Source organism: Schistocerca gregaria, unplaced genomic scaffold, assembly GCF_023897955.1.
Source record: "Schistocerca gregaria isolate iqSchGreg1 unplaced genomic scaffold, iqSchGreg1.2 ptg000690l, whole genome shotgun sequence".
Lineage (NCBI taxonomy): Eukaryota > Metazoa > Arthropoda > Insecta > Orthoptera > Acrididae > Schistocerca > Schistocerca gregaria.
This window is the reverse complement of record NW_026062070.1, coordinates 22,826-50,254: the sequence shown is the minus strand read 5'-3', so window position 1 is coordinate 50,254 and position 27,429 is coordinate 22,826. Positions and strand designations below refer to the sequence as shown.

The window sequence follows — 27,429 nt, the reverse complement described above, 5'->3', positions numbered from 1 at the left end:
GTATCCGTTCAAGACCCCGCATTCCCAGGATTGTACTTTTATTTTCGTTCGTTGTCGCACCCGATGCGCGGCAGTAGTTTTGAAGAATGGCCCCTAGTCGAATTACATCATCTTGCCCTCTTATGACGACACCAACATCGTCAGCATAGGCTCTCACTACAGTTTTCCTGCCAGTTATAGTTATGCCCTTTAACCTTTCATGAACACTTCTTAAAAACGGCTCTAACGACACAACAAACAAAAACATAGATAATGGACTTCCCTGTGGGATGCCACGGTTTATTTGAATTTGCCGCGTCAGCTGACAGTTGACAGCTAATTTAGCGTTCAGACCAGTAGCAACGTTTTTTATAACATTAACTGTTTTGTGGACGAGTCCCATTTTTGTCAGTACCTCAAATAGGAAGCGGTGATTCACCGAGTCGAAAGCCTTAGTAAAATCTATAAAAAGTAAAGCACATTTGATATTAGAAACCGATGCTAAGGCGATGATGTCTCTATATTCAGAAATCGTATTAAAAATACTTCTATTTGCTGCACATGACTGATGTTGACTAATTAATTTGTCGGTCAGAGGGGAAAGTCTCTTTTTTAAAATCCTGCATACTATTTTGTAGTCAGAGTTTAAAAGTGAAATAGGGCGGTAATTGTTTAAACTTTTCGTCCCTTTGTTTTTCGGTAGAAGTACAATTTTGCTATCTTTAAAATCTGCAGGTATCGTCTGCTCGTTAAAAATCTCATTGACAATGCATGTAAACGTGTCACCAATTAAAAACCAGAACTTTCTGTAAAATTCTACAGGGAGTCCGTCGGGTCCAGCAGATTTATTCATCGGGGACTTGGTTATTGTCTCACGAACCTCTTCGTTACTGACTTCAGAAAGGATTTCGTCGTTTTCAGAACTTGTCAACTGTGGGGATAAAACACTGAGAAACTCTTGCAGAGACCCCTCGTGAGGTGGGCTGGAGGAATATAATGCATAGTAGTACTGGTATACTGCATTTAGACTCTCCTTCTGAGACGTCAGTGTTGTCCCATTGGGGGTTTTAAGTTCACTAATAACAGTGCGTCGCCTATTCTTTGCATGCCGAAGCAGATGATATAAGGATGTTGTTTCATCATCTACCACCGACTTCGCCTTTGACTTCAGTTTTAAACCTTCTATCTGTTGTCGTTTAATGGCGAGTAATTTCGCTTTGGTGTGTCTGATGTCTTGTAATCTAATGGTTGACACGTTTGCCTGTTCATAGAGGTCTCGCAACAAACTGTAATAAAATTCCATACAGTTTTTTAACTCCCACGCTCTTTCTCTGCTGTATCTGATACACACTTTTCTCAGTCTCGGCTTTGCAACCTTAAGCCACCAGTCTAATACTGTGGGGTGCCTCTCGATCGATCGCAGACATAAGGTCCACGCATCCGATACCGCGTCTGCCAAATCTTGCTCTTTTAAGAGAGAGACATTTAGCTGCCACTGGTTCCTAAAAATCTGAATCGGCTGTGGAGCTAAATTAATGCACGCCTTCATACTGCAGTGGTCACTAAAATATACAGGTACGATTTCTGGATTTAGTAGACATCTTTCCAAGTTTTGGGAAACATAGATTCTGTCTATTCTACTGCGCGAAGTCTGTGTTATATACGTATATTCAACCTTCGTTGGATATTTTAGTTCCCATGCGTCCTTTAGTTTTAGGTCGATTACTAGGCGTTTAAGTTCTAAAGAACCGTTAAAATGTGGTTGTTGATCTTTACGATTTAACACGCAGTTAAAATCACCGCCCATTATAAAACTGTTTGGGTTTCGACGTAATAAATATATAAGTTCCTCTTTATAAAATGCTGCCCTGTCCTGTCTATTACTATTTCCTGAGGGCGCGTATAAGTTAATCAATGTGGTACCTAAAACGTTAATACTAATTGCCCTTCCAGATTCCAACCGCTCCACTTGAGATACGGGAATCCCTTCCCTGAGCAGAACCGCTGTTCCTGTATGTGTGTCACAAGATACGTTAACAATTGCGGTGTATCCTGGTATTACAAATTCCGTCGTTACAACCTCCTGTAGCAAAGCGATATCGGTTCCAGAGTCATACAAAAATTCCTTGAGAGCAGCTAGCTTTAATGAGGTTCGAATTTTATTTATATTGATCGTTGTGATAGAGTATGCTTGCATCCCTAACTTGCTATTGGCCACGGACAAAGTTGGTCAAAAAAAAAAAAAAAAAAAAAAAAAAAAAAAAAAAAAAAAAAAAAAGTCTGTCCTACTTTTGGTATGCTGAAATCCGGTTGAGAACTACAGTCATTCAGAACTTGGTAGCAGTCCTAGTAACACGGTCGCTAAACGTTAGTTTGTCTGCCATTGTCATCCCGCGCCTTAGTACTTAGGGGCTGTTCTACATTGAGTGTGTCAGGAGGCTCATCTGGAGCACCTTCTCTGACAATTTTATATCGTATATTTTTCTGTGATTTTACGTCCGACTTGTCCGCTTTTTGTTTGGCTTGGGTGCGAGAAACAGTAAGATTCGGTTGTGGTTTTAGCGTACGGCGGTGGACGCCCTGAAAACCCTGACCTGATTTTGTTGTGGCAACACTCGACGCGGCCGCTTCAGCAGCAGTGTCTAGAGAGACCTGGTTTGTAAACACTGCCTGCTGTTTACATGCTACCTTCGGTTGATGTGACGCTTGCGACGGTGTTTGCTTATTTTCCGGTTCAGGAGTAAACACTTTCACTTGTTTACACTCTGGTGCCGGTTGCTGTGCTGTTGCGGTGTCGCGGTGTTGTTGTTCTACCGCTTCCGCGAACTTACCGTCGGTAAACAGCTGATTATCACTGTTTACAGCTGGGCAAGTTGACACTGCTTGGGGGACTTCTACTTTCTCGCTGTCGGCAGCTGCCGTTGCATTTTCTGGCAGTGAGCGAGATGTATCAGAAACTGCAATTAAATCTACTTGCATTTCGTCTTGGGGCACATGCAGATTTTCATCGCCAGCTTTCTGTTTACGTACAGCAGGAGATTGTCGGGAGGTGTCATCATCAGAATGATCATCTGTATGTTCAAGTGGTCGTTTCTTGGTTAGTACGTCTAACTCACGGGCAGAGGAATCACAATTGAAGCGTGGTACCAGGGGTGGAAAATCACTGCCTTCAACAGCAATAGTTCCAGTACTAAGTACAGGATCCGAACCCTCACCCTGTTTGGCCGTGTTATCGGTTGCCAAAACTTCGCTCAAGGTCATCTTGCGGCGTTGGACTAAATTTGTTTTTAGTACAAAGACACGACGGGGACAGTCCTGCCTTAAATGACCCGATTCATTGCATATATGGCACGTAGGGGTTTGACCAGTATAAATCACGTGTGCTTTATGCCCGTCAACAGTTATATGAGACGGGATATTCGTCTTTACTTCCATCTCTACCGAAAGAATACCATTGAAGCTCTGAATTTTAAATTGCTTCGACCAACGTTCGTTAACTATATCCTTTACCTCACCATATTGAGACAGGGCAACCTTGATTTTCTCATTATCTATCTCGATAGGTAAATTTAACACCCGCACAGATCTATAAAGAGCATCAGCTCTCCTGATAGCCACTTTACTTGTAGAGCCGTCTCTATGCAAAAATTCGACATGATACCCGAATTTTCCAATAATTTTATCGACCGAAACGGGATCCAAAAACTTTACGAAAACACAGTAGTTGTCAGTATCTAGCTGAGTGGTATGCACCATATCAGAATTTATGCTAAGTACCTGATCAAGCCAATCATGAATTTCCAGAGCAGTCGGCTGAACACGTCGTGTTTCCTTAGCGAAGGCAAAAACCAGCGTATTCTTCCTCACAGTTGTAGCCATGGTATGCAGTAATCAAGGGGAGATTCCGATAATTACCGAAAACTCCACAAACAACAAATAATCGTCGGTAGAAAACACAAAAACAGAACAAAGGAGGCAGAAAAAACACGAGTTACACACGAAGAAAATCACAAAACTCAAAAACACCGAAACGCAAAGGTAAACACTGGCGAAACACTGACTACACGCAGCAACGGTGACACGTCCGTACGCGTCGGCAGCTAGAGCCAGAATGCTAACGGGCCTCGACAGATGCAGTTGCTCAGGCCTACGCTGGAACCGTGTGGCATGAAGCCATACACCATTTCTATGGCCGTCGTGTGTCTGCTTCCCTCGTCTATATTCTGCTGACTGTCACGAAACAGTAGCTATATTGCGAGCAGGACGGGAAACGGCAGCTCGGACAGCTCAAACTTGTCACGAGTAGTGTGGAAAAAATTCCGTTCCGGTACCGGGAATCGAACCCGGGCCTCCTGGGTGAAAGCCAGGTATCCTAGCCACTAGACCACACCGGATCTGTGCGTTTCTTCGACGGTTCGGACGGTCCCTTGTCGCATTTCGTGCCGAGTCCCGCGTCGGCGCCCATCTCTCTTTGCGAGCATCTTTGCGCATGCTGACTGGCAAGGCGCGCACCTCAAACGTCTCAGAGCAATGCTTTTGGCTTCATGCTCTGCTGGGAGAAGAGAAAAAGGGAAGCTGTAAGTAGCAATAACAGGAAGTAAACATTTTCCCGCTGAAGCGTTGTGGATAACAAACAAGAAATAAGTTGGGGCCCCAGCAACAGCACCACCATCAGTCACAGAAAATTAAATGCCCCGGGTGAGGATCGAACTCACGACCTTAAGATTATGAGACTTACGCGCTGCCTACTGCGCTACCGAGGCACCGGTGAACCCTTTGTCCTGGAAACTGGGTAAGTATCATACCCAATGTTAGACGTGAAGACACTGTACTTCCTGGATAACGTGTTCTGTTTGCTACACGTCCATTGCCGGCCCAGTTAATTGCGGTGTTGCTGCAGCTTTTGCAACGATAGGCAGCACTCCTTGTCGTTAAAGTTCAGTGCCTCGGAGGCACCTGGACACAGCAACTTGTGAGGCCAGGCCGACGCTAGTCTGTAGAACATGATGCGAGCGTCCCAGTGGGGACCCGCTAGTGCTGCGTTCTCGGTTCTTCTCAAAGGAATCCAGCTATACATTCTTGTGGATCGTGCATGTAAAGCGCGCAAGCCACACGGCAGCATTACCGCGGGAAAAGCAAAATGATGCATCGGCCGGGAATCGAACCCGGGCCGCCCGCGTGGCAGGCGAGCATTCTACCACTGAACCACCGATGCTCCGGGCGGTAGCAACTTCACGCTGCTTCCCGAGCAGTTGTCTTGAGGGAAAGTGGGACTGTCGTCAAGCGCCATAGCATTCTGTCGAGAAGATGCTGCAGACGCTGAACCCTGCACTGTACTGCTTAAAATCGCCGCCAGAACGCGGTCCTCTGCGTACTCTTGCGTCACCGGAGCCGACTCTTGCCAAAGGATGCGAAATGTGCGCGGATATGCTGTCCGAATGCGTCTGGATGTGCTCCCCTAGCCTACCTCGAAATGCGCCTGCCAGGTACCACCACCTTCGGCCGCTGCCGACAGGCGGGAAGCCGACACAGTGCGGCGCCGGGGCACTCGCTTGTGCGGTGGTGGTGTAATGGTCAGCATAGTTGCCTTCCAAGCAGTTGATCCGGGTTCGATTCCCGGCCACCGCAGCAGGCTCTTAATTTCGCGTTTGAGTACTTTTGCCACGCGCCTTGAAATTAATGTTTTTTTTTCCTCCCTGTTACTCGCTGCAGACCAGCCTATAGTGTGTCTCGACTTGTCTCGACTTTGCGAGAGCTGACGCTCTCAAATCGGCCTATATCAAAGCAACAAGCACGAGAAACGACTGAGAGAGGTAAGGAGAGGCGAGGCGATGGACACACAGCACGCCCCTTCATTTCACGGTGGCGTCTCCCTGAACGAATCGGGCTGTGGCTCCGAAAACAAAGGAGAAAGAAAAATAGGAAGTAAAACTGCCAACAGTACCCTGTGTTCCGATGCACTTACCCGCCCAAGTACTGACAAGGGCCAAAGTTGTTACGCATCGGCAATCGGACATTTCCTTTCGTTTTCTCTTTATCGGTTGAGAACCAGTGTTTTGAGCACACTATGGCCATTGGCGAGTGAATGCTGTAGCGCTTCCCGACAGGTCGGGTTTGGAACCTCTGTCAACTTCCACGCAGGGTGGTCATCACACTCGCCAGCTGAAATCGGCGCTGCCTTTTCGTAGTAGTAAAAGCGTAGTGGCCCGTGGGGGGATCGAACCCACGACCTTCGCGTTATTAGCACGACGCTCTAACCAACTGAGCTAACGGGCCTCGACAGATGCAGTTGCTCAGGCCTACGCTGGAACCGTGTGGCATGAAGCCATACACCATTTCTATGGCCGTCGTGTGTCTGCTTCCCTCGTCTATATTCTGCTGACTGTCACGAAACAGTAGCTATATTGCGAGCAGGACGGGAAACGGCAGCTCGGACAGCTCAAACTTGTCACGAGTAGTGTGGAAAAAATTCCGTTCCGGTACCGGGAATCGAACCCGGGCCTCCTGGGTGAAAGCCAGGTATCCTAGCCACTAGACCACACCGGATCTGTGCGTTTCTTCGACGGTTCGGACGGTCCCTTGTCGCATTTCGTGCCGAGTCAGGCGTCGGCGCCCATCTCTCTTTGCGAGCATCTTTGCGCATGCTGACTGGCAAGGCGCGCACCTCAAACGTCTCAGAGCAATGCTTTTGGCTTCATGCTCTGCTGGGAGAAGAGAAAAAGGGAAGCTGTAAGTAGCAATAACAGGAAGTAAACATTTTCCCGCTGAAGCGTTGTGGATAACAAACAAGAAATAAGTTGGGGCCCCAGCAACAGCACCACCATCAGTCACAGAAAATTAAATGCCCCGGGTGAGGATCGAACTCACGACCTTAAGATTATGAGACTTACGCGCTGCCTACTGCGCTACCGAGGCACCGGTGAACCCTTTGTCCTGGAAACTGGGTAAGTATCATACCCAATGTTAGACGTGAAGACACTGTACTTCCTGGATAACGTGTTCTGTTTGCTACACGTCCATTGCCGGCCCAGTTAATTGCGGTGTTGCTGCAGCTTTTGCAACGATAGGCAGCACTCCTTGTCGTTAAAGTTCAGTGCCTCGGAGGCACCTGGACACAGCAACTTGTGAGGCCAGGCCGACGCTAGTCTGTAGAACATGATGCGAGCGTCCCAGTGGGGACCCGCTAGTGCTGCGTTCTCGGTTCTTCTCAAAGGAATCCAGCTATACATTCTTGTGGATCGTGCATGTAAAGCGCGCAAGCCACACGGCAGCATTACCGCGGGAAAAGCAAAATGATGCATCGGCCGGGAATCGAACCCGGGCCGCCCGCGTGGCAGGCGAGCATTCTACCACTGAACCACCGATGCTCCGGCCGGTAGCAACTTCACGCTGCTTCCCGAGCAGTTGTCTTGAGGGAAAGTGGGACTGTCGTCAAGCGCCATAGCATTCTGTCGAGAAGATGCTGCAGACGCTGAACCCTGCACTGTACTGCTTAAAATCGCCGCCAGAACGCGGTCCTCTGCGTACTCTTGCGTCACCGGAGCCGACTCTTGCCAAAGGATGCGAAATGTGCGCGGATATGCTGTCCGAATGCGTCTGGATGTGCTCCCCTAGCCTACCTCGAAATGCGCCTGCCAGGTACCACCACCTTCGGCCGCTGCCGACAGGCGGGAAGCCGACACAGTGCGGCGCCGGGGCACTCGCTTGTGCGGTGGTGGTGTAATGGTCAGCATAGTTGCCTTCCAAGCAGTTGATCCGGGTTCGATTCCCGGCCACCGCAGCAGGCTTTTAATTTCGCGTTTGAGTACTTTTGCCACGCGCCTTGAAATTAATGTTTTTTTTTCCTCCCTGTTACTCGCTGCAGACCAGCCTATAGTGTGTCTCGACTTGTCTCGACTTTGCGAGAGCTGACGCGAGAGCTGACGCTCTCAAATCGGCCTATATCAAAACAACAAGCACGAGAAACGACTGAGAGAGGTAAGGAGAGGCGAGGCGATGGACACACAGCACGCCCCTTCATTTCACGGTGGCGTCTCCCTGACCGAATCGGGCTGTGGCTCCGAAAACAAAGGAGAAAGAAAAATAGGAAGTAAAACTGCCAACAGTACCCTGTGTTCCGATGCACTTACCCGCCCAAGTACTGACAAGGGCCAAAGTTGTTACGCATCGGCAATCGGACATTTCCTTTCGTTTTCTCTTTATCGGTTGAGAACCAGTGTTTTGAGCACACTATGGCCATTGGCGAGTGAATGCTGTAGCGCTTCCCGACAGGTCGGGTTTGGAACCTCTGTCAACTTCCACGCAGGGTGGTCATCACACTCGCCAGCTGAAATCGGCGCTGCCTTTTCGTAGTAGTAAAAGCGTAGTGGCCCGTGGGGGGATCGAACCCACGACCTTCGCGTTATTAGCACGACGCTCTAACCAACTGAGCTAACGGGCCTCGACAGATGCAGTTGCTCAGGCCTACGCTGGAACCGTGTGGCATGAAGCCATACACCATTTCTATGGCCGTCGTGTGTCTGCTTCCCTCGTCTATATTCTGCTGACTGTCACGAAACAGTAGCTATATTGCGAGCAGGACGGGAAACGGCAGCTCGGACAGCTCAAACTTGTCACGAGTAGTGTGGAAAAAATTCCGTTCCGGTACCGGGAATCGAACCCGGGCCTCCTGGGTGAAAGCCAGGTATCCTAGCCACTAGACCACACCGGATCTGTGCGTTTCTTCGACGGTTCGGACGGTCCCTTGTCGCATTTCGTGCCGAGTCAGGCGTCGGCGCCCATCTCTCTTTGCGAGCATCTTTGCGCATGCTGACTGGCAAGGCGCGCACCTCAAACGTCTCAGAGCAATGCTTTTGGCTTCATGCTCTGCTGGGAGAAGAGAAAAAGGGAAGCTGTAAGTAGCAATAACAGGAAGTAAACATTTTCCCGCTGAAGCGTTGTGGATAACAAACAAGAAATAAGTTGGGGCCCCAGCAACAGCACCACCATCAGTCACAGAAAATTAAATGCCCCGGGTGAGGATCGAACTCACGACCTTAAGATTATGAGACTTACGCGCTGCCTACTGCGCTACCGAGGCACCGGTGAACCCTTTGTCCTGGAAACTGGGTAAGTATCATACCCAATGTTAGACGTGAAGACACTGTACTTCCTGGATAACGTGTTCTGTTTGCTACACGTCCATTGCCGGCCCAGTTAATTGCGGTGTTGCTGCAGCTTTTGCAACGATAGGCAGCACTCCTTGTCGTTAAAGTTCAGTGCCTCGGAGGCACCTGGACACAGCAACTTGTGAGGCCAGGCCGACGCTAGTCTGTAGAACATGATGCGAGCGTCCCAGTGGGGACCCGCTAGTGCTGCGTTCTCGGTTCTTCTCAAAGGAATCCAGCTATACATTCTTGTGGATCGTGCATGTAAAGCGCGCAAGCCACACGGCAGCATTACCGCGGGAAAAGCAAAATGATGCATCGGCCGGGAATCGAACCCGGGCCGCCCGCGTGGCAGGCGAGCATTCTACCACTGAACCACCGATGCTCCGGGCGGTAGCAACTTCACGCTGCTTCCCGAGCAGTTGTCTTGAGGGAAAGTGGGACTGTCGTCAAGCGCCATAGCATTCTGTCGAGAAGATGCTGCAGAGGCTGAACCCTGCACTGTACTGCTTAAAATCGCCGCCAGAACGCGGTCCTCTGCGTACTCTTGCGTCACCGGAGCCGACTCTTGCCAAAGGATGCGAAATGTGCGCGGATATGCTGTCCGAATGCGTCTGGATGTGCTCCCCTAGCCTACCTCGAAATGCGCCTGCCAGGTACCACCACCTTCGGCCGCTGCCGACAGGCGGGAAGCCGACACAGTGCGGCGCCGGGGCACTCGCTTGTGCGGTGGTGGTGTAATGGTCAGCATAGTTGCCTTCCAAGCAGTTGATCCGGGTTCGATTCCCGGCCACCGCAGCAGGCTTTTAATTTCGCGTTTGAGTACTTTTGCCACGCGCCTTGAAATTAATGTTTTTTTTTCCTCCCTGTTACTCGCTGCAGACCAGCCTATAGTGTGTCTCGACTTGTCTCGACTTTGCGAGAGCTGACGCGAGAGCTGACGCTCTCAAATCGGCCTATATCAAAACAACAAGCACGAGAAACGACTGAGAGAGGTAAGGAGAGGCGAGGCGATGGACACACAGCACGCCCCTTCATTTCACGGTGGCGTCTCCCTGACCGAATCGGGCTGTGGCTCCGAAAACAAAGGAGAAAGAAAAATAGGAAGTAAAACTGCCAACAGTACCCTGTGTTCCGATGCACTTACCCGCCCAAGTACTGACAAGGGCCAAAGTTGTTACGCATCGGCAATCGGACATTTCCTTTCGTTTTCTCTTTATCGGTTGAGAACCAGTGTTTTGAGCACACTATGGCCATTGGCGAGTGAATGCTGTAGCGCTTCCCGACAGGTCGGGTTTGGAACCTCTGTCAACTTCCACGCAGGGTGGTCATCACACTCGCCAGCTGAAATCGGCGCTGCCTTTTCGTAGTAGTAAAAGCGTAGTGGCCCGTGGGGGGACCGAACCCACGACCTTCGCGTTATTAGCACGACGCTCTAACCAACTGAGCTAACGGGCCTCGACAGATGCAGTTGCTCAGGCCTACGCTGGAACCGTGTGGCATGAAGCCATACACCATTTCTATGGCCGTCGTGTGTCTGCTTCCCTCGTCTATATTCTGCTGACTGTCACGAAACAGTAGCTATATTGCGAGCAGGACGGGAAACGGCAGCTCGGACAGCTCAAACTTGTCACGAGTAGTGTGGAAAAAATTCCGTTCCGGTACCGGGAATCGAACCCGGGCCTCCTGGGTGAAAGCCAGGTATCCTAGCCACTAGACCACACCGGATCTGTGCGTTTCTTCGACGGTTCGGATGGTCCCTTGTCGCATTTCGTGCCGAGTCCCGCGTCGGCGCCCATCTCTCTTTGCGAGCATCTTTGCGCATGCTGACTGGCAAGGCGCGCACCTCAAACGTCTCAGAGCAATGCTTTTGGCTTCATGCTCTGCTGGGAGAAGAGAAAAAGGGAAGCTGTAAGTAGCAATAACAGGAAGTAAACATTTTCCCGCTGAAGCGTTGTGGATAACAAACAAGAAATAAGTTGGGGCCCCAGCAACAGCACCACCATCAGTCACAGAAAATTAAATGCCCCGGGTGAGGATCGAACTCACGACCTTAAGATTATGAGACTTACGCGCTGCCTACTGCGCTACCGAGGCACCGGTGAACCCTTTGTCCTGGAAACTGGGTAAGTATCATACCCAATGTTAGACGTGAAGACACTGTACTTCCTGGATAACGTGTTCTGTTTGCTACACGTCCATTGCCGGCCCAGTTAATTGCGGTGTTGCTGCAGCTTTTGCAACGATAGGCAGCACTCCTTGTCGTTAAAGTTCAGTGCCTCGGAGGCACCTGGACACAGCAACTTGTGAGGCCAGGCCGACGCTAGTCTGTAGAACATGATGCGAGCGTCCCAGTGGGGACCCGCTAGTGCTGCGTTCTCGGTTCTTCTCAAAGGAATCCAGCTATACATTCTTGTGGATCGTGCATGTAAAGCGCGCAAGCCACACGGCAGCATTACCGCGGGAAAAGCAAAATGATGCATCGGCCGGGAATCGAACCCGGGCCGCCCGCGTGGCAGGCGAGCATTCTACCACTGAACCACCGATGCTCCGGGCGGTAGCAACTTCACGCTGCTTCCCGAGCAGTTGTCTTGAGGGAAAGTGGGACTGTCGTCAAGCGCCATAGCATTCTGTCGAGAAGATGCTGCAGACGCTGAACCCTGCACTGTACTGCTTAAAATCGCCGCCAGAACGCGGTCCTCTGCGTACTCTTGCGTCACCGGAGCCGACTCTTGCCAAAGGATGCGAAATGTGCGCGGATATGCTGTCCGAATGCGTCTGGATGTGCTCCCCTAGCCTACCTCGAAATGCGCCTGCCAGGTACCACCACCTTCGGCCGCTGCCGACAGGCGGGAAGCCGACACAGTGCGGCGCCGGGGCACTCGCTTGTGCGGTGGTGGTGTAATGGTCAGCATAGTTGCCTTCCAAGCAGTTGATCCGGGTTCGATTCCCGGCCACCGCAGCAGGCTTTTAATTTCGCGTTTGAGTACTTTTGCCACGCGCCTTGAAATTAATGTTTTTTTTTCCTCCCTGTTACTCGCTGCAGACCAGCCTATAGTGTGTCTCGACTTGTCTCGACTTTGCGAGAGCTGACGCGAGAGCTGACGCTCTCAAATCGGCCTATATCAAAACAACAAGCACGAGAAACGACTGAGAGAGGTAAGGAGAGGCGAGGCGATGGACACACAGCACGCCCCTTCATTTCACGGTGGCGTCTCCCTGACCGAATCGGGCTGTGGCTCCGAAAACAAAGGAGAAAGAAAAATAGGAAGTAAAACTGCCAACAGTACCCTGTGTTCCGATGCACTTACCCGCCCAAGTACTGACAAGGGCCAAAGTTGTTACGCATCGGCAATCGGACATTTCCTTTCGTTTTCTCTTTATCGGTTGAGAACCAGTGTTTTGAGCACACTATGGCCATTGGCGAGTGAATGCTGTAGCGCTTCCCGACAGGTCGGGTTTGGAACCTCTGTCAACTTCCACGCAGGGTGGTCATCACACTCGCCAGCTGAAATCGGCGCTGCCTTTTCGTAGTAGTAAAAGCGTAGTGGCCCGTGGGGGGATCGAACCCACGACCTTCGCGTTATTAGCACGACGCTCTAACCAACTGAGCTAACGGGCCTCGACAGATGCAGTTGCTCAGGCCTACGCTGGAACCGTGTGGCATGAAGCCATACACCATTTCTATGGCCGTCGTGTGTCTGCTTCCCTCGTCTATATTCTGCTGACTGTCACGAAACAGTAGCTATATTGCGAGCAGGACGGGAAACGGCAGCTCGGACAGCTCAAACTTGTCACGAGTAGTGTGGAAAAAATTCCGTTCCGGTACCGGGAATCGAACCCGGGCCTCCTGGGTGAAAGCCAGGTATCCTAGGCACTAGACCACACCGGATCTGTGCGTTTCTTCGACGGTTCGGACGGTCCCTTGTCGCATTTCGTGCCGAGTCAGGCGTCGGCGCCCATCTCTCTTTGCGAGCATCTTTGCGCATGCTGACTGGCAAGGCGCGCACCTCAAACGTCTCAGAGCAATGCTTTTGGCTTCATGCTCTGCTGGGAGAAGAGAAAAAGGGAAGCTGTAAGTAGCAATAACAGGAAGTAAACATTTTCCCGCTGAAGCGTTGTGGATAACAAACAAGAAATAAGTTGGGGCCCCAGCAACAGCACCACCATCAGTCACAGAAAATTAAATGCCCCGGGTGAGGATCGAACTCACGACCTTAAGATTATGAGACTTACGCGCTGCCTACTGCGCTACCGAGGCACCGGTGAACCCTTTGTCCTGGAAACTGGGTAAGTATCATACCCAATGTTAGACGTGAAGACACTGTACTTCCTGGATAACGTGTTCTGTTTGCTACACGTCCATTGCCGGCCCAGTTAATTGCGGTGTTGCTGCAGCTTTTGCAACGATAGGCAGCACTCCTTGTCGTTAAAGTTCAGTGCCTCGGAGGCACCTGGACACAGCAACTTGTGAGGCCAGGCCGACGCTAGTCTGTAGAACATGATGCGAGCGTCCCAGTGGGGACCCGCTAGTGCTGCGTTCTCGGTTCTTCTCAAAGGAATCCAGCTATACATTCTTGTGGATCGTGCATGTAAAGCGCGCAAGCCACACGGCAGCATTACCGCGGGAAAAGCAAAATGATGCATCGGCCGGGAATCGAACCCGGGCCGCCCGCGTGGCAGGCGAGCATTCTACCACTGAACCACCGATGCTCCGGCCGGTAGCAACTTCACGCTGCTTCCCGAGCAGTTGTCTTGAGGGAAAGTGGGACTGTCGTCAAGCGCCATAGCATTCTGTCGAGAAGATGCTGCAGACGCTGAACCCTGCACTGTACTGCTTAAAATCGCCGCCAGAACGCGGTCCTCTGCGTACTCTTGCGTCACCGGAGCCGACTCTTGCCAAAGGATGCGAAATGTGCGCGGATATGCTGTCCGAATGCGTCTGGATGTGCTCCCCTAGCCTACCTCGAAATGCGCCTGCCAGGTACCACCACCTTCGGCCGCTGCCGACAGGCGGGAAGCCGACACAGTGCGGCGCCGGGGCACTCGCTTGTGCGGTGGTGGTGTAATGGTCAGCATAGTTGCCTTCCAAGCAGTTGATCCGGGTTCGATTCCCGGCCACCGCAGCAGGCTTTTAATTTCGCGTTTGAGTTCTTTTGCCACGCGCCTTGAAATTAATGTTTTTTTTTCCTCCCTGTTACTCGCTGCAGACCAGCCTATAGTGTGTCTCGACTTGTCTCGACTTTGCGAGAGCTGACGCGAGAGCTGACGCTCTCAAATCGGCCTATATCAAAACAACAAGCACGAGAAACGACTGAGAGAGGTAAGGAGAGGCGAGGCGATGGACACACAGCACGCCCCTTCATTTCACGGTGGCGTCTCCCTGACCGAATCGGGCTGTGGCTCCGAAAACAAAGGAGAAAGAAAAATAGGAAGTAAAACTGCCAACAGTACCCTGTGTTCCGATGCACTTACCCGCCCAAGTACTGACAAGGGCCAAAGTTGTTACGCATCGGCAATCGGACATTTCCTTTCGTTTTCTCTTTATCGGTTGAGAACCAGTGTTTTGAGCACACTATGGCCATTGGCGAGTGAATGCTGTAGCGCTTCCCGACAGGTCGGGTTTGGAACCTCTGTCAACTTCCACGCAGGGTGGTCATCACACTCGCCAGCTGAAATCGGCGCTGCCTTTTCGTAGTAGTAAAAGCGTAGTAGCCCGTGGGGGGATCGAACCCACGACCTTCGCGTTATTAGCACGACGCTCTAACCAACTGAGCTAACGGGCCTCGACAGATGCAGTTGCTCAGGCCTACGCTGGAACCGTGTGGCATGAAGCCATACACCATTTCTATGGCCGTCGTGTGTCTGCTTCCCTCGTCTATATTCTGCTGACTGTCACGAAACAGTAGCTATATTGCGAGCAGGACGGGAAACGGCAGCTCGGACAGCTCAAACTTGTCACGAGTAGTGTGGAAAAAATTCCGTTCCGGTACCGGGAATCGAACCCGGGCCTCCTGGGTGAAAGCCAGGTATCCTAGCCACTAGACCACACCGGATCTGTGCGTTTCTTCGACGGTTCGGACGGTCCCTTGTCGCATTTCGTGCCGAGTCAGGCGTCGGCGCCCATCTCTCTTTGCGAGCATCTTTGCGCATGCTGACTGGCAAGGCGCGCACCTCAAACGTCTCAGAGCAATGCTTTTGGCTTCATGCTCTGCTGGGAGAAGAGAAAAAGGGAAGCTGTAAGTAGCAATAACAGGAAGTAAACATTTTCCCGCTGAAGCGTTGTGGATAACAAACAAGAAATAAGTTGGGGCCCCAGCAACAGCACCACCATCAGTCACAGAAAATTAAATGCCCCGGGTGAGGATCGAACTCACGACCTTAAGATTATGAGACTTACGCGCTGCCTACTGCGCTACCGAGGCACCGGTGAACCCTTTGTCCTGGAAACTGGGTAAGTATCATACCCAATGTTAGACGTGAAGACACTGTACTTCCTGGATAACGTGTTCTGTTTGCTACACGTCCATTGCCGGCCCAGTTAATTGCGGTGTTGCTGCAGCTTTTGCAACGATAGGCAGCACTCCTTGTCGTTAAAGTTCAGTGCCTCGGAGGCACCTGGACACAGCAACTTGTGAGGCCAGGCCGACGCTAGTGTGTAGAACATGATGCGAGCGTCCCAGTGGGGACCCGCTAGTGCTGCGTTCTCGGTTCTTCTCAAAGGAATCCAGCTATACATTCTTGTGGATCGTGCATGTAAAGCGCGCAAGCCACACGGCAGCATTACCGCGGGAAAAGCAAAATGATGCATCGGCCGGGAATCGAACCCGGGCCGCCCGCGTGGCAGGCGAGCATTCTACCACTGAACCACCGATGCTCCGGCCGGTAGCAACTTCACGCTGCTTCCCGAGCAGTTGTCTTGAGGGAAAGTGGGACTGTCGTCAAGCGCCATAGCATTCTGTCGAGAAGATGCTGCAGACGCTGAACCCTGCACTGTACTGCTTAAAATCGCCGCCAGAACGCGGTCCTCTGCGTACTCTTGCGTCACCGGAGCCGACTCTTGCCAAAGGATGCGAAATGTGCGCGGATATGCTGTCCGAATGCGTCTGGATGTGCTCCCCTAGCCTACCTCGAAATGCGCCTGCCAGGTACCACCACCTTCGGCCGCTGCCGACAGGCGGGAAGCCGACACAGTGCGGCGCCGGGGCACTCGCTTGTGCGGTGGTGGTGTAATGGTCAGCATAGTTGCCTTCCAAGCAGTTGATCCGGGTTCGATTCCCGGCCACCGCAGCAGGCTTTTAATTTCGCGTTTGAGTACTTTTGCCACGCGCCTTGAAATTAATGTTTTTTTTTCCTCCCTGTTACTCGCTGCAGACCAGCCTATAGTGTGTCTCGACTTGTCTCGACTTTGCGAGAGCTGACGCGAGAGCTGACGCTCTCAAATCGGCCTATATCAAAACAACAAGCACGAGAAACGACTGAGAGAGGTAAGGAGAGGCGAGGCGATGGACACACAGCACGCCCCTTCATTTCACGGTGGCGTCTCCCTGACCGAATCGGGCTGTGGCTCCGAAAACAAAGGAGAAAGAAAAATAGGAAGTAAAACTGCCAACAGTACCCTGTGTTCCGATGCACTTACCCGCCCAAGTACTGACAAGGGCCAAAGTTGTTACGCATCGGCAATCGGACATTTCCTTTCGTTTTCTCTTTATCGGTTGAGAACCAGTGTTTTGAGCACACTATGGCCATTGGCGAGTGAATGCTGTAGCGCTTCCCGACAGGTCGGGTTTGGAACCTCTGTCAACTTCCACGCAGGGTGGTCATCACACTCGCCAGCTGAAATCGGCGCTGCCTTTTCGTAGTAGTAAAAGCGTAGTAGCCCGTGGGGGGATCGAACCCACGACCTTCGCGTTATTAGCACGACGCTCTAACCAACTGAGCTAACGGGCCTCGACAGATGCAGTTGCTCAGGCCTACGCTGGAACCGTGTGGCATGAAGCCATACACCATTTCTATGGCCGTCGTGTGTCTGCTTCCCTCGTCTATATTCTGCTGACTGTCACGAAACAGTAGCTATATTGCGAGCAGGACGGGAAACGGCAGCTCGGACAGCTCAAACTTGTCACGAGTAGTGTGGAAAAAATTCCGTTCCGGTACCGGGAATCGAACCCGGGCCTCCTGGGTGAAAGCCAGGTATCCTAGCCACTAGACCACACCGGATCTGTGCGTTTTTTCGACGGTTCGGACGGTCCCTTGTCGCATTTCGTGCCGAGTCAGGCGTCGGCGCCCATCTCTCTTTGCGAGCATCTTTGCGCATGCTGACTGGCAAGGCGCGCACCTCAAACGTCTCAGAGCAATGCTTTTGGCTTCATGCTCTGCTGGGAGAAGAGAAAAAGGGAAGCTGTAAGTAGCAATAACAGGAAGTAAACATTTTCCCGCTGAAGCGTTGTGGATAACAAACAAGAAATAAGTTGGGGCCCCAGCAACAGCACCACCATCAGTCACAGAAAATTAAATGCCCCGGGTGAGGATCGAACTCACGACCTTAAGATTATGAGACTTACGCGCTGCCTACTGCGCTACCGAGGCACCGGTGAACCCTTTGTCCTGGAAACTGGGTAAGTATCATACCCAATGTTAGACGTGAAGACACTGTACTTCCTGGATAACGTGTTCTGTTTGCTACACGTCCATTGCCGGCCCAGTTAATTGCGGTGTTGCTGCAGCTTTTGCAACGATAGGCAGCACTCCTTGTCGTTAAAGTTCAGTGCCTCGGAGGCACCTGGACACAGCAACTTGTGAGGCCAGGCCGACGCTAGTGTGTAGAACATGATGCGAGCGTCCCAGTGGGGACCCGCTAGTGCTGCGTTCTCGGTTCTTCTCAAAGGAATCCAGCTATACATTCTTGTGGATCGTGCATGTAAAGCGCGCAAGCCACACGGCAGCATTACCGCGGGAAAAGCAAAATGATGCATCGGCCGGGAATCGAACCCGGGCCGCCCGCGTGGCAGGCGAGCATTCTACCACTGAACCACCGATGCTCCGGCCGGTAGCAACTTCACGCTGCTTCCCGAGCAGTTGTCTTGAGGGAAAGTGGGACTGTCGTCAAGCGCCATAGCATTCTGTCGAGAAGATGCTGCAGACGCTGAACCCTGCACTGTACTGCTTAAAATCGCCGCCAGAACGCGGTCCTCTGCGTACTCTTGCGTCACCGGAGCCGACTCTTGCCAAAGGATGCGAAATGTGCGCGGATATGCTGTCCGAATGCGTCTGGATGTGCTCCCCTAGCCTACCTCGAAATGCGCCTGCCAGGTACCACCACCTTCGGCCGCTGCCGACAGGCGGGAAGCCGACACAGTGCGGCGCCGGGGCACTCGCTTGTGCGGTGGTGGTGTAATGGTCAGCATAGTTGCCTTCCAAGCAGTTGATCCGGGTTCGATTCCCGGCCACCGCAGCAGGCTTTTAATTTCGCCTTTGAGTACTTTTGCCACGCGCCTTGAAATTAATGTTTTTTTTTCCTCCCTGTTACTCGCTGCAGACCAGCCTATAGTGTGTCTCGACTTGTCTCGACTTTGCGAGAGCTGACGCGAGAGCTGACGCTCTCAAATCGGCCTATATCAAAACAACAAGCACGAGAAACGACTGAGAGAGGTAAGGAGAGGCGAGGCGATGGACACACAGCACGCCCCTTCATTTCACGGTGGCGTCTCCCTGACCGAATCGGGCTGTGGCTCCGAAAACAAAGGAGAAAGAAAAATAGGAAGTAAAACTGCCAACAGTACCCTGTGTTCCGATGCACTTACCCGCCCAAGTACTGACAAGGGCCAAAGTTGTTACGCATCGGCAATCGGACATTTCCTTTCGTTTTCTCTTTATCGGTTGAGAACCAGTGTTTTGAGCACACTATGGCCATTGGCGAGTGAATGCTGTAGCGCTTCCCGACAGGTCGGGTTTGGAACCTCTGTCAACTTCCACGCAGGGTGGTCATCACACTCGCCAGCTGAAATCGGCGCTGCCTTTTCGTAGTAGTAAAAGCGTAGTAGCCCGTGGGGGGATCGAACCCACGACCTTCGCGTTATTAGCACGACGCTCTAACCAACTGAGCTAACGGGCCTCGACAGATGCAGTTGCTCAGGCCTACGCTGGAACCGTGTGGCATGAAGCCATACACCATTTCTATGGCCGTCGTGTGTCTGCTTCCCTCGTCTATATTCTGCTGACTGTCACGAAACAGTAGCTATATTGCGAGCAGGACGGGAAACGGCAGCTCGGACAGCTCAAACTTGTCACGAGTAGTGTGGAAAAAATTCCGTTCCGGTACCGGGAATCGAACCCGGGCCTCCTGGGTGAAAGCCAGGTATCCTAGCCACTAGACCACACCGGATCTGTGCGTTTCTTCGACGGTTCGGACGGTCCCTTGTCGCATTTCGTGCCGAGTCAGGCGTCGGCGCCCATCTCTCTTTGCGAGCATCTTTGCGCATGCTGACTGGCAAGGCGCGCACCTCAAACGTCTCAGAGCAATGCTTTTGGCTTCATGCTCTGCTGGGAGAAGAGAAAAAGGGAAGCTGTAAGTAGCAATAACAGGAAGTAAACATTTTCCCGCTGAAGCGTTGTGGATAACAAACAAGAAATAAGTTGGGGCCCCAGCAACAGCACCACCATCAGTCACAGAAAATTAAATGCCCCGGGTGAGGATCGAACTCACGACCTTAAGATTATGAGACTTACGCGCTGCCTACTGCGCTACCGAGGCACCGGTGAACCCTTTGTCCTGGAAACTGGGTAAGTATCATACCCAATGTTAGACGTGAAGACACTGTACTTCCTGGATAACGTGTTCTGTTTGCTACACGTCCATTGCCGGCCCAGTTAATTGCGGTGTTGCTGCAGCTTTTGCAACGATAGGCAGCACTCCTTGTCGTTAAAGTTCAGTGCCTCGGAGGCACCTGGACACAGCAACTTGTGAGGCCAGGCCGACGCTAGTGTGTAGAACATGATGCGAGCGTCCCAGTGGGGACCCGCTAGTGCTGCGTTCTCGGTTCTTCTCAAAGGAATCCAGCTATACATTCTTGTGGATCGTGCATGTAAAGCGCGCAAGCCACACGGCAGCATTACCGCGGGAAAAGCAAAATGATGCATCGGCCGGGAATCGAACCCGGGCCGCCCGCGTGGCAGGCGAGCATTCTACCACTGAACCACCGATGCTCCGGCCGGTAGCAACTTCACGCTGCTTCCCGAGCAGTTGTCTTGAGGGAAAGTGGGACTGTCGTCAAGCGCCATAGCATTCTGTCGAGAAGATGCTGCAGACGCTGAACCCTGCACTGTACTGCTTAAAATCGCCGCCAGAACGCGGTCCTCTGCGTACTCTTGCGTCACCGGAGCCGACTCTTGCCAAAGGATGCGAAATGTGCGCGGATATGCTGTCCGAATGCGTCTGGATGTGCTCCCCTAGCCTACCTCGAAATGCGCCTGCCAGGTACCACCACCTTCGGCCGCTGCCGACAGGCGGGAAGCCGACACAGTGCGGCGCCGGGGCACTCGCTTGTGCGGTGGTGGTGTAATGGTCAGCATAGTTGCCTTCCAAGCAGTTGATCCGGGTTCGATTCCCGGCCACCGCAGCAGGCTTTTAATTTCGCCTTTGAGTACTTTTGCCACGCGCCTTGAAATTAATGTTTTTTTTTCCTCCCTGTTACTCGCTGCAGACCAGCCTATAGTGTGTCTCGACTTGTCTCGACTTTGCGAGAGCTGACGCGAGAGCTGACGCTCTCAAATCGGCCTATATCAAAACAACAAGCACGAGAAACGACTGAGAGAGGTAAGGAGAGGCGAGGCGATGGACACACAGCACGCCCCTTCATTTCACGGTGGCGTCTCCCTGACCGAATCGGGCTGTGGCTCCGAAAACAAAGGAGAAAGAAAAATAGGAAGTAAAACTGCCAACAGTACCCTGTGTTCCGATGCACTTACCCGCCCAAGTACTGACAAGGGCCAAAGTTGTTACGCATCGGCAATCGGACATTTCCTTTCGTTTTCTCTTTATCGGTTGAGAACCAGTGTTTTGAGCACACTATGGCCATTGGCGAGTGAATGCTGTAGCGCTTCCCGACAGGTCGGGTTTGGAACCTCTGTCAACTTCCACGCAGGGTGGTCATCACACTCGCCAGCTGAAATCGGCGCTGCCTTTTCGTAGTAGTAAAAGCGTAGTAGCCCGTGGGGGGATCGAACCCACGACCTTCGCGTTATTAGCACGACGCTCTAACCAACTGAGCTAACGGGCCTCGACAGATGCAGTTGCTCAGGCCTACGCTGGAACCGTGTGGCATGAAGCCATACACCATTTCTATGGCCGTCGTGTGTCTGCTTCCCTCGTCTATATTCTGCTGACTGTCACGAAACAGTAGCTATATTGCGAGCAGGACGGGAAACGGCAGCTCGGACAGCTCAAACTTGTCACGAGTAGTGTGGAAAAAATTCCGTTCCGGTACCGGGAATCGAACCCGGGCCTCCTGGGTGAAAGCCAGGTATCCTAGCCACTAGACCACACCGGATCTGTGCGTTTCTTCGACGGTTCGGACGGTCCCTTGTCGCATTTCGTGCCGAGTCAGGCGTCGGCGCCCATCTCTCTTTGCGAGCATCTTTGCGCATGCTGACTGGCAAGGCGCGCACCTCAAACGTCTCAGAGCAATGCTTTTGGCTTCATGCTCTGCTGGGAGAAGAGAAAAAGGGAAGCTGTAAGTAGCAATAACAGGAAGTAAACATTTTCCCGCTGAAGCGTTGTGGATAACAAACAAGAAATAAGTTGGGGCCCCAGCAACAGCACCACCATCAGTCACAGAAAATTAAATGCCCCGGGTGAGGATCGAACTCACGACCTTAAGATTATGAGACTTACGCGCTGCCTACTGCGCTACCGAGGCACCGGTGAACCCTTTGTCCTGGAAACTGGGTAAGTATCATACCCAATGTTAGACGTGAAGACACTGTACTTCCTGGATAACGTGTTCTGTTTGCTACACGTCCATTGCCGGCCCAGTTAATTGCGGTGTTGCTGCAGCTTTTGCAACGATAGGCAGCACTCCTTGTCGTTAAAGTTCAGTGCCTCGGAGGCACCTGGACACAGCAACTTGTGAGGCCAGGCCGACGCTAGTGTGTAGAACATGATGCGAGCGTCCCAGTGGGGACCCGCTAGTGCTGCGTTCTCGGTTCTTCTCAAAGGAATCCAGCTATACATTCTTGTGGATCGTGCATGTAAAGCGCGCAAGCCACACGGCAGCATTACCGCGGGAAAAGCAAAATGATGCATCGGCCGGGAATCGAACCCGGGCCGCCCGCGTGGCAGGCGAGCATTCTACCACTGAACCACCGATGCTCCGGCCGGTAGCAACTTCACGCTGCTTCCCGAGCAGTTGTCTTGAGGGAAAGTGGGACTGTCGTCAAGCGCCATAGCATTCTGTCGAGAAGATGCTGCAGACGCTGAACCCTGCACTGTACTGCTTAAAATCGCCGCCAGAACGCGGTCCTCTGCGTACTCTTGCGTCACCGGAGCCGACTCTTGCCAAAGGATGCGAAATGTGCGCGGATATGCTGTCCGAATGCGTCTGGATGTGCTCCCCTAGCCTACCTCGAAATGCGCCTGCCAGGTACCACCACCTTCGGCCGCTGCCGACAGGCGGGAAGCCGACACAGTGCGGCGCCGGGGCACTCGCTTGTGCGGTGGTGGTGTAATGGTCAGCATAGTTGCCTTCCAAGCAGTTGATCCGGGTTCGATTCCCGGCCACCGCAGCAGGCTTTTAATTTCGCCTTTGAGTACTTTTGCCACGCGCCTTGAAATTAATGTTTTTTTTTCCTCCCTGTTACTCGCTGCAGACCAGCCTATAGTGTGTCTCGACTTGTCTCGACTTTGCGAGAGCTGACGCGAGAGCTGACGCTCTCAAATCGGCCTATATCAAAACAACAAGCACGAGAAACGACTGAGAGAGGTAAGGAGAGGCGAGGCGATGGACACACAGCACGCCCCTTCATTTCACGGTGGCGTCTCCCTGACCGAATCGGGCTGTGGCTCCGAAAACAAAGGAGAAAGAAAAATAGGAAGTAAAACTGCCAACAGTACCCTGTGTTCCGATGCACTTACCCGCCCAAGTACTGACAAGGGCCAAAGTTGTTACGCATCGGCAATCGGACATTTCCTTTCGTTTTCTCTTTATCGGTTGAGAACCAGTGTTTTGAGCACACTATGGCCATTGGCGAGTGAATGCTGTAGCGCTTCCCGACAGGTCGGGTTTGGAACCTCTGTCAACTTCCACGCAGGGTGGTCATCACACTCGCCAGCTGAAATCGGCGCTGCCTTTTCGTAGTAGTAAAAGCGTAGTGGCCCGTGGGGGGATCGAACCCACGACCTTCGCGTTATTAGCACGACGTTCTAACCAACTGAGCTAACGGGCCTCGACAGATGCAGTTGCTCAGGCCTACGCTGGAACCGTGTGGCATGAAGCCATACACCATTTCTATGGCCGTCGTGTGTCTGCTTCCCTCGTCTATATTCTGCTGACTGTCACGAAACAGTAGCTATATTGCGAGCAGGACGGGAAACGGCAGCTCGGACAGCTCAAACTTGTCACGAGTAGTGTGGAAAAAATTCCATTCCGGTACCGGGAATCGAACCCGGGCCTCCTGGGTGAAAGCCAGGTATCCTAGCCACTAGACCACACCGGATCTGTGCGTTTCTTCGACGGTTCGGACGGTCCCTTGTCGCATTTCGTGCTGAGTCCCGCGTCGGCGCCCATCTCTCTTTGCGAGCATCTTTGCGCATGCTGACTGGCAAGGCGCGCACCTCAAACGTCTCAGAGCAATGCTTTTGGCTTCATGCTCTGCTGGGAGAAGAGAAAAAGGGAAGCTGTAAGTAGCAATAACAGGAAGTAAACATTTTCCCGCTGAAGCGTTGTGGATAACAAACAAGAAATAAGTTGGGGCCCCAGCAACAGCACCACCATCAGTCACAGAAAATTAAATGCCCCGGGTGAGGATCGAACTCACGACCTTAAGATTATGAGACTTACGCGCTGCCTACTGCGCTACCGAGGCACCGGTGAACCCTTTGTCCTGGAAACTGGGTAAGTATCATACCCAATGTTAGACGTGAAGACACTGTACTTCCTGGATAACGTGTTCTGTTTGCTACACGTCCATTGCCGGCCCAGTTGATTGCGGTGTTGCTGCAGCTTTTGCAACGATAGGCAGCACTCCTTGTCGTTAAAGTTCAGTGCCTCGGAGGCACCTGGACACAGCAACTTGTGAGGCCAGGCCGACGCTAGTCTGTAGAACATGATGCGAGCGTCCCAGTGGGGACCCGCTAGTGCTGCGTTCTCGGTTCTTCTCAAAGGAATCCAGCTATACATTCTTGTGGATCGTGCATGTAAAGCGCGCAAGCCACACGGCAGCATTACCGCGGGAAAAGCAAAATGATGCATCGGCCGGGAATCGAAACCGGGCCGCCGGCGTGGCAGGCGAGCATTCTACCACTGAACCACCGATGCTCCGGGCGGTAGCAACTTCACGCTGCTTCCCGAGCAGTTGTCTTGAGGGAAAGTGGGACTGTCGTCAAGCGCCATAGCATTCTGTCGAGAAGATGCTGCAGACGCTGAACCCTGCACTGTACTGCTTAAAATCGCCGCCAGAACGCGGTCCTCTGCGTACTCTTGCGTCACCGGAGCCGACTCTTGCCAAAGGATGCGAAATGTGCGCGGATATGCTGTCCGAATGCGTCTGGATGTGCTCCCCTAGCCTACCTCGAAATGCGCCTGCCAGGTACCACCACCTTCGGCCGCTGCCGACAGGCGGGAAGCCGACACAGTGCGGCGCCGGGGCACTCGCTTGTGCGGTGGTGGTGTAATGGTCAGCATAGTTGCCTTCCAAGCAGTTGATCCGGGTTCGATTCCCGGCCACCGCAGCAGGCTTTTAATTTCGCGTTTGAGTACTTTTGCCACGCGCCTTGAAATTAATGTTTTTTTTTCCTCCCTGTTACTCGCTGCAGACCAGCCTATAGTGTGTCTCGACTTGTCTCGACTTTGCGAGAGCTGACGCGAGAGCTGACGCTCTCAAATCGGCCTATATCAAAACAACAAGCACGAGAAACGACTGAGAGAGGTAAGGAGAGGCGAGGCGATGGACACACAGCACGCCCCTTCATTTCACGGTGGCGTCTCCCTGACCGAATCGGGCTGTGGCTCCGAAAACAAAGGAGAAAGAAAAATAGGAAGTAAAACTGCCAACAGTACCCTGTGTTCCGATGCACTTACCCGCCCAAGTACTGACAAGGGCCAAAGTTGTTACGCATCGGCAATCGGACATTTCCTTTCGTTTTCTCTTTATCGGTTGAGAACCAGTGTTTTGAGCACACTATGGCCATTGGCGAGTGAATGCTGTAGCGCTTCCCGACAGGTCGGGTTTGGAACCTCTGTCAACTTCCACGCAGGGTGGTCATCACACTCGCCAGCTGAAATCGGCGCTGCCTTTTCGTAGTAGTAAAAGCGTAGTGGCCCGTGGGGGGATCGAACCCACGACCTTCGCGTTATTAGCACGACGTTCTAACCAACTGAGCTAACGGGCCTCGACAGATGCAGTTGCTCAGGCCTACGCTGGAACCGTGTGGCATGAAGCCATACACCATTTCTATGGCCGTCGTGTGTCTGCTTCCCTCGTCTATATTCTGCTGACTGTCACGAAACAGTAGCTATATTGCGAGCAGGACGGGAAACGGCAGCTCGGACAGCTCAAACTTGTCACGAGTAGTGTGGAAAAAATTCCGTTCCGGTACCGGGAATCGAACCCGGGCCTCCTGGGTGAAAGCCAGGTATCCTAGCCACTAGACCACACCGGATCTGTGCGTTTCTTCGACGGTTCGGACGGTCCCTTGTCGCATTTCGTGCCGAGTCCCGCGTCGGCGCCCATCTCTCTTTGCGAGCATCTTTGCGCATGCTGACTGGCAAGGCGCGCACCTCAAACGTCTCAGAGCAATGCTTTTGGCTTCATGCTCTGCTGGGAGAAGAGAAAAAGGGAAGCTGTAAGTAGCAATAACAGGAAGTAAACATTTTCCCGCTGAAGCGTTGTGGATAACAAACAAGAAATAAGTTGGGGCCCCAGCAACAGCACCACCATCAGTCACAGAAAATTAAATGCCCCGGGTGAGGATCGAACTCACGACCTTAAAATTATGAGACTTACGCGCTGCCTACTGCGCTACCGAGGCACCGGTGAACCCTTTGTCCTGGAAACTGGGTAAGTATCATACCCAATGTTAGACGTGAAGACACTGTACTTCCTGGATAACGTGTTCTGTTTGCTACACGTCCATTGCCGGCCCAGTTAATTGCGGTGTTGCTGCAGCTTTTGCAACGATAGGCAGCACTCCTTCTCGTTAAAGTTCAGTGCCTCGGAGGCACCTGGACACAGCAACTTGTGAGGCCAGGCCGACGCTAGTGTGTAGAACATGATGCGAGCGTCCCAGTGGGGACCCGCTAGTGCTGCGTTCTCGGTTCTTCTCAAAGGAATCCAGCTATACATTCTTGTGGATCGTGCATGTAAAGCGCGCAAGCCACACGGCAGCATTACCGCGGGAAAAGCAAAATGATGCGTCGGCCGGGAATCGAACCCGGGCCGCCCGCGTGGCAGGCGAGCATTCTACCACTGAACCACCGATGCTCCGGCCGGTAGCAACTTCACGCTGCTTCCCGAGCAGTTGTCTTGAGGGAAAGTGGGACTGTCGTCAAGCGCCATAGCATTCTGTCGAGAAGATGCTGCAGACGCTGAACCCTGCACTGTACTGCTTAAAATCGCCGCCAGAACGCGGTCCTCTGCGTACTCTTGCGTCACCGGAGCCGACTCTTGCCAAAGGATGCGAAATGTGCGCGGATATGCTGTCCGAATGCGTCTGGATGTGCTCCCCTAGCCTACCTCGAAATGCGCCTGCCAGGTACCACCACCTTCGGCCGCTGCCGACAGGCGGGAAGCCGACACAGTGCGGCGCCGGGGCACTCGCTTGTGCGGTGGTGGTGTAATGGTCAGCATAGTTGCCTTCCAAGCAGTTGATCCGGGTTCGATTCCCGGCCACCGCAGCAGGCTTTTAATTTCGCGTTTGAGTACTTTTGCCACGCGCCTTGAAATTAATGTTTTTTTTTCCTCCCTGTTACTCGCTGCAGACCAGCCTATAGTGTGTCTCGACTTGTCTCGACTTTGCGAGAGCTGACGCGAGAGCTGACGCTCTCAAATCGGCCTATATCAAAACAACAAGCACGAGAAACGACTGAGA

At 52.4% G+C, this 27,429-nt stretch overlaps 54 non-coding genes across 54 annotated transcripts; 11 read left to right on the top strand and 43 right to left on the bottom strand.

Annotated features, from left to right (window-relative positions):
• Window positions 1-4,301: 4,301 nt before the first annotated feature.
• Window positions 4,302-4,373, bottom strand: Trnae-uuc (transfer RNA glutamic acid (anticodon UUC)). The gene has a single exon. It is a non-coding gene; the product is annotated as a tRNA-Glu (tRNA).
• A 296-nt stretch (window positions 4,374-4,669) lies between these two features.
• On the bottom strand, window positions 4,670-4,742 carry Trnam-cau (transfer RNA methionine (anticodon CAU)). Its single transcript has one exon. It is a non-coding gene; the product is annotated as a tRNA-Met (tRNA).
• Window positions 4,743-5,123: 381 nt separating this feature from the next.
• Window positions 5,124-5,194, bottom strand: Trnag-gcc (transfer RNA glycine (anticodon GCC)). Its single transcript has one exon. It is a non-coding gene; the product is annotated as a tRNA-Gly (tRNA).
• A 341-nt stretch (window positions 5,195-5,535) lies between these two features.
• On the top strand, window positions 5,536-5,607 carry Trnag-ucc (transfer RNA glycine (anticodon UCC)). Its single transcript has one exon. It is a non-coding gene; the product is annotated as a tRNA-Gly (tRNA).
• Window positions 5,608-6,181: 574 nt separating this feature from the next.
• On the bottom strand, window positions 6,182-6,255 carry Trnai-aau (transfer RNA isoleucine (anticodon AAU)). Its single transcript has one exon. It is a non-coding gene; the product is annotated as a tRNA-Ile (tRNA).
• Window positions 6,256-6,453: 198 nt separating this feature from the next.
• On the bottom strand, window positions 6,454-6,525 carry Trnae-uuc (transfer RNA glutamic acid (anticodon UUC)). The gene has a single exon. It is a non-coding gene; the product is annotated as a tRNA-Glu (tRNA).
• Window positions 6,526-6,821: 296 nt separating this feature from the next.
• Window positions 6,822-6,894, bottom strand: Trnam-cau (transfer RNA methionine (anticodon CAU)). Its single transcript has one exon. It is a non-coding gene; the product is annotated as a tRNA-Met (tRNA).
• Window positions 6,895-7,275: 381 nt separating this feature from the next.
• Trnag-gcc (transfer RNA glycine (anticodon GCC)) lies at window positions 7,276-7,346 on the bottom strand. Its single transcript has one exon. It is a non-coding gene; the product is annotated as a tRNA-Gly (tRNA).
• A 341-nt stretch (window positions 7,347-7,687) lies between these two features.
• On the top strand, window positions 7,688-7,759 carry Trnag-ucc (transfer RNA glycine (anticodon UCC)). The gene has a single exon. It is a non-coding gene; the product is annotated as a tRNA-Gly (tRNA).
• Window positions 7,760-8,345: 586 nt separating this feature from the next.
• On the bottom strand, window positions 8,346-8,419 carry Trnai-aau (transfer RNA isoleucine (anticodon AAU)). Its single transcript has one exon. It is a non-coding gene; the product is annotated as a tRNA-Ile (tRNA).
• A 198-nt stretch (window positions 8,420-8,617) lies between these two features.
• Trnae-uuc (transfer RNA glutamic acid (anticodon UUC)) lies at window positions 8,618-8,689 on the bottom strand. Its single transcript has one exon. It is a non-coding gene; the product is annotated as a tRNA-Glu (tRNA).
• A 296-nt stretch (window positions 8,690-8,985) lies between these two features.
• Window positions 8,986-9,058, bottom strand: Trnam-cau (transfer RNA methionine (anticodon CAU)). The gene has a single exon. It is a non-coding gene; the product is annotated as a tRNA-Met (tRNA).
• A 381-nt stretch (window positions 9,059-9,439) lies between these two features.
• Trnag-gcc (transfer RNA glycine (anticodon GCC)) lies at window positions 9,440-9,510 on the bottom strand. The gene has a single exon. It is a non-coding gene; the product is annotated as a tRNA-Gly (tRNA).
• Window positions 9,511-9,851: 341 nt separating this feature from the next.
• On the top strand, window positions 9,852-9,923 carry Trnag-ucc (transfer RNA glycine (anticodon UCC)). Its single transcript has one exon. It is a non-coding gene; the product is annotated as a tRNA-Gly (tRNA).
• Window positions 9,924-10,509: 586 nt separating this feature from the next.
• Trnai-aau (transfer RNA isoleucine (anticodon AAU)) lies at window positions 10,510-10,583 on the bottom strand. Its single transcript has one exon. It is a non-coding gene; the product is annotated as a tRNA-Ile (tRNA).
• A 198-nt stretch (window positions 10,584-10,781) lies between these two features.
• Trnae-uuc (transfer RNA glutamic acid (anticodon UUC)) lies at window positions 10,782-10,853 on the bottom strand. Its single transcript has one exon. It is a non-coding gene; the product is annotated as a tRNA-Glu (tRNA).
• Window positions 10,854-11,149: 296 nt separating this feature from the next.
• On the bottom strand, window positions 11,150-11,222 carry Trnam-cau (transfer RNA methionine (anticodon CAU)). The gene has a single exon. It is a non-coding gene; the product is annotated as a tRNA-Met (tRNA).
• A 381-nt stretch (window positions 11,223-11,603) lies between these two features.
• On the bottom strand, window positions 11,604-11,674 carry Trnag-gcc (transfer RNA glycine (anticodon GCC)). Its single transcript has one exon. It is a non-coding gene; the product is annotated as a tRNA-Gly (tRNA).
• A 341-nt stretch (window positions 11,675-12,015) lies between these two features.
• Window positions 12,016-12,087, top strand: Trnag-ucc (transfer RNA glycine (anticodon UCC)). The gene has a single exon. It is a non-coding gene; the product is annotated as a tRNA-Gly (tRNA).
• A 586-nt stretch (window positions 12,088-12,673) lies between these two features.
• Trnai-aau (transfer RNA isoleucine (anticodon AAU)) lies at window positions 12,674-12,747 on the bottom strand. The gene has a single exon. It is a non-coding gene; the product is annotated as a tRNA-Ile (tRNA).
• Window positions 12,748-12,945: 198 nt separating this feature from the next.
• Window positions 12,946-13,017, bottom strand: Trnae-uuc (transfer RNA glutamic acid (anticodon UUC)). The gene has a single exon. It is a non-coding gene; the product is annotated as a tRNA-Glu (tRNA).
• A 296-nt stretch (window positions 13,018-13,313) lies between these two features.
• Trnam-cau (transfer RNA methionine (anticodon CAU)) lies at window positions 13,314-13,386 on the bottom strand. Its single transcript has one exon. It is a non-coding gene; the product is annotated as a tRNA-Met (tRNA).
• A 381-nt stretch (window positions 13,387-13,767) lies between these two features.
• On the bottom strand, window positions 13,768-13,838 carry Trnag-gcc (transfer RNA glycine (anticodon GCC)). The gene has a single exon. It is a non-coding gene; the product is annotated as a tRNA-Gly (tRNA).
• Window positions 13,839-14,179: 341 nt separating this feature from the next.
• Trnag-ucc (transfer RNA glycine (anticodon UCC)) lies at window positions 14,180-14,251 on the top strand. Its single transcript has one exon. It is a non-coding gene; the product is annotated as a tRNA-Gly (tRNA).
• A 586-nt stretch (window positions 14,252-14,837) lies between these two features.
• Window positions 14,838-14,911, bottom strand: Trnai-aau (transfer RNA isoleucine (anticodon AAU)). Its single transcript has one exon. It is a non-coding gene; the product is annotated as a tRNA-Ile (tRNA).
• Window positions 14,912-15,109: 198 nt separating this feature from the next.
• Window positions 15,110-15,181, bottom strand: Trnae-uuc (transfer RNA glutamic acid (anticodon UUC)). The gene has a single exon. It is a non-coding gene; the product is annotated as a tRNA-Glu (tRNA).
• Window positions 15,182-15,477: 296 nt separating this feature from the next.
• Trnam-cau (transfer RNA methionine (anticodon CAU)) lies at window positions 15,478-15,550 on the bottom strand. Its single transcript has one exon. It is a non-coding gene; the product is annotated as a tRNA-Met (tRNA).
• Window positions 15,551-15,931: 381 nt separating this feature from the next.
• On the bottom strand, window positions 15,932-16,002 carry Trnag-gcc (transfer RNA glycine (anticodon GCC)). Its single transcript has one exon. It is a non-coding gene; the product is annotated as a tRNA-Gly (tRNA).
• Window positions 16,003-16,343: 341 nt separating this feature from the next.
• On the top strand, window positions 16,344-16,415 carry Trnag-ucc (transfer RNA glycine (anticodon UCC)). The gene has a single exon. It is a non-coding gene; the product is annotated as a tRNA-Gly (tRNA).
• A 586-nt stretch (window positions 16,416-17,001) lies between these two features.
• Trnai-aau (transfer RNA isoleucine (anticodon AAU)) lies at window positions 17,002-17,075 on the bottom strand. The gene has a single exon. It is a non-coding gene; the product is annotated as a tRNA-Ile (tRNA).
• A 198-nt stretch (window positions 17,076-17,273) lies between these two features.
• Window positions 17,274-17,345, bottom strand: Trnae-uuc (transfer RNA glutamic acid (anticodon UUC)). The gene has a single exon. It is a non-coding gene; the product is annotated as a tRNA-Glu (tRNA).
• Window positions 17,346-17,641: 296 nt separating this feature from the next.
• Window positions 17,642-17,714, bottom strand: Trnam-cau (transfer RNA methionine (anticodon CAU)). Its single transcript has one exon. It is a non-coding gene; the product is annotated as a tRNA-Met (tRNA).
• A 381-nt stretch (window positions 17,715-18,095) lies between these two features.
• Trnag-gcc (transfer RNA glycine (anticodon GCC)) lies at window positions 18,096-18,166 on the bottom strand. Its single transcript has one exon. It is a non-coding gene; the product is annotated as a tRNA-Gly (tRNA).
• Window positions 18,167-18,507: 341 nt separating this feature from the next.
• Trnag-ucc (transfer RNA glycine (anticodon UCC)) lies at window positions 18,508-18,579 on the top strand. Its single transcript has one exon. It is a non-coding gene; the product is annotated as a tRNA-Gly (tRNA).
• A 586-nt stretch (window positions 18,580-19,165) lies between these two features.
• On the bottom strand, window positions 19,166-19,239 carry Trnai-aau (transfer RNA isoleucine (anticodon AAU)). The gene has a single exon. It is a non-coding gene; the product is annotated as a tRNA-Ile (tRNA).
• Window positions 19,240-19,437: 198 nt separating this feature from the next.
• Trnae-uuc (transfer RNA glutamic acid (anticodon UUC)) lies at window positions 19,438-19,509 on the bottom strand. Its single transcript has one exon. It is a non-coding gene; the product is annotated as a tRNA-Glu (tRNA).
• Window positions 19,510-19,805: 296 nt separating this feature from the next.
• On the bottom strand, window positions 19,806-19,878 carry Trnam-cau (transfer RNA methionine (anticodon CAU)). The gene has a single exon. It is a non-coding gene; the product is annotated as a tRNA-Met (tRNA).
• Window positions 19,879-20,259: 381 nt separating this feature from the next.
• On the bottom strand, window positions 20,260-20,330 carry Trnag-gcc (transfer RNA glycine (anticodon GCC)). The gene has a single exon. It is a non-coding gene; the product is annotated as a tRNA-Gly (tRNA).
• Window positions 20,331-20,671: 341 nt separating this feature from the next.
• On the top strand, window positions 20,672-20,743 carry Trnag-ucc (transfer RNA glycine (anticodon UCC)). The gene has a single exon. It is a non-coding gene; the product is annotated as a tRNA-Gly (tRNA).
• A 586-nt stretch (window positions 20,744-21,329) lies between these two features.
• On the bottom strand, window positions 21,330-21,403 carry Trnai-aau (transfer RNA isoleucine (anticodon AAU)). The gene has a single exon. It is a non-coding gene; the product is annotated as a tRNA-Ile (tRNA).
• A 198-nt stretch (window positions 21,404-21,601) lies between these two features.
• Trnae-uuc (transfer RNA glutamic acid (anticodon UUC)) lies at window positions 21,602-21,673 on the bottom strand. The gene has a single exon. It is a non-coding gene; the product is annotated as a tRNA-Glu (tRNA).
• Window positions 21,674-21,969: 296 nt separating this feature from the next.
• Trnam-cau (transfer RNA methionine (anticodon CAU)) lies at window positions 21,970-22,042 on the bottom strand. Its single transcript has one exon. It is a non-coding gene; the product is annotated as a tRNA-Met (tRNA).
• Window positions 22,043-22,423: 381 nt separating this feature from the next.
• Trnag-gcc (transfer RNA glycine (anticodon GCC)) lies at window positions 22,424-22,494 on the bottom strand. The gene has a single exon. It is a non-coding gene; the product is annotated as a tRNA-Gly (tRNA).
• Window positions 22,495-22,835: 341 nt separating this feature from the next.
• Trnag-ucc (transfer RNA glycine (anticodon UCC)) lies at window positions 22,836-22,907 on the top strand. The gene has a single exon. It is a non-coding gene; the product is annotated as a tRNA-Gly (tRNA).
• A 586-nt stretch (window positions 22,908-23,493) lies between these two features.
• On the bottom strand, window positions 23,494-23,567 carry Trnai-aau (transfer RNA isoleucine (anticodon AAU)). Its single transcript has one exon. It is a non-coding gene; the product is annotated as a tRNA-Ile (tRNA).
• A 198-nt stretch (window positions 23,568-23,765) lies between these two features.
• On the bottom strand, window positions 23,766-23,837 carry Trnae-uuc (transfer RNA glutamic acid (anticodon UUC)). The gene has a single exon. It is a non-coding gene; the product is annotated as a tRNA-Glu (tRNA).
• Window positions 23,838-24,133: 296 nt separating this feature from the next.
• Trnam-cau (transfer RNA methionine (anticodon CAU)) lies at window positions 24,134-24,206 on the bottom strand. The gene has a single exon. It is a non-coding gene; the product is annotated as a tRNA-Met (tRNA).
• Window positions 24,207-24,587: 381 nt separating this feature from the next.
• On the bottom strand, window positions 24,588-24,658 carry Trnag-gcc (transfer RNA glycine (anticodon GCC)). Its single transcript has one exon. It is a non-coding gene; the product is annotated as a tRNA-Gly (tRNA).
• A 341-nt stretch (window positions 24,659-24,999) lies between these two features.
• On the top strand, window positions 25,000-25,071 carry Trnag-ucc (transfer RNA glycine (anticodon UCC)). The gene has a single exon. It is a non-coding gene; the product is annotated as a tRNA-Gly (tRNA).
• Window positions 25,072-25,657: 586 nt separating this feature from the next.
• Window positions 25,658-25,731, bottom strand: Trnai-aau (transfer RNA isoleucine (anticodon AAU)). The gene has a single exon. It is a non-coding gene; the product is annotated as a tRNA-Ile (tRNA).
• A 198-nt stretch (window positions 25,732-25,929) lies between these two features.
• Window positions 25,930-26,001, bottom strand: Trnae-uuc (transfer RNA glutamic acid (anticodon UUC)). Its single transcript has one exon. It is a non-coding gene; the product is annotated as a tRNA-Glu (tRNA).
• Window positions 26,002-26,297: 296 nt separating this feature from the next.
• On the bottom strand, window positions 26,298-26,370 carry Trnam-cau (transfer RNA methionine (anticodon CAU)). The gene has a single exon. It is a non-coding gene; the product is annotated as a tRNA-Met (tRNA).
• Window positions 26,371-26,751: 381 nt separating this feature from the next.
• Window positions 26,752-26,822, bottom strand: Trnag-gcc (transfer RNA glycine (anticodon GCC)). The gene has a single exon. It is a non-coding gene; the product is annotated as a tRNA-Gly (tRNA).
• Window positions 26,823-27,163: 341 nt separating this feature from the next.
• On the top strand, window positions 27,164-27,235 carry Trnag-ucc (transfer RNA glycine (anticodon UCC)). The gene has a single exon. It is a non-coding gene; the product is annotated as a tRNA-Gly (tRNA).
• The last annotated feature ends 194 nt before the right edge of the window (window positions 27,236-27,429 follow it).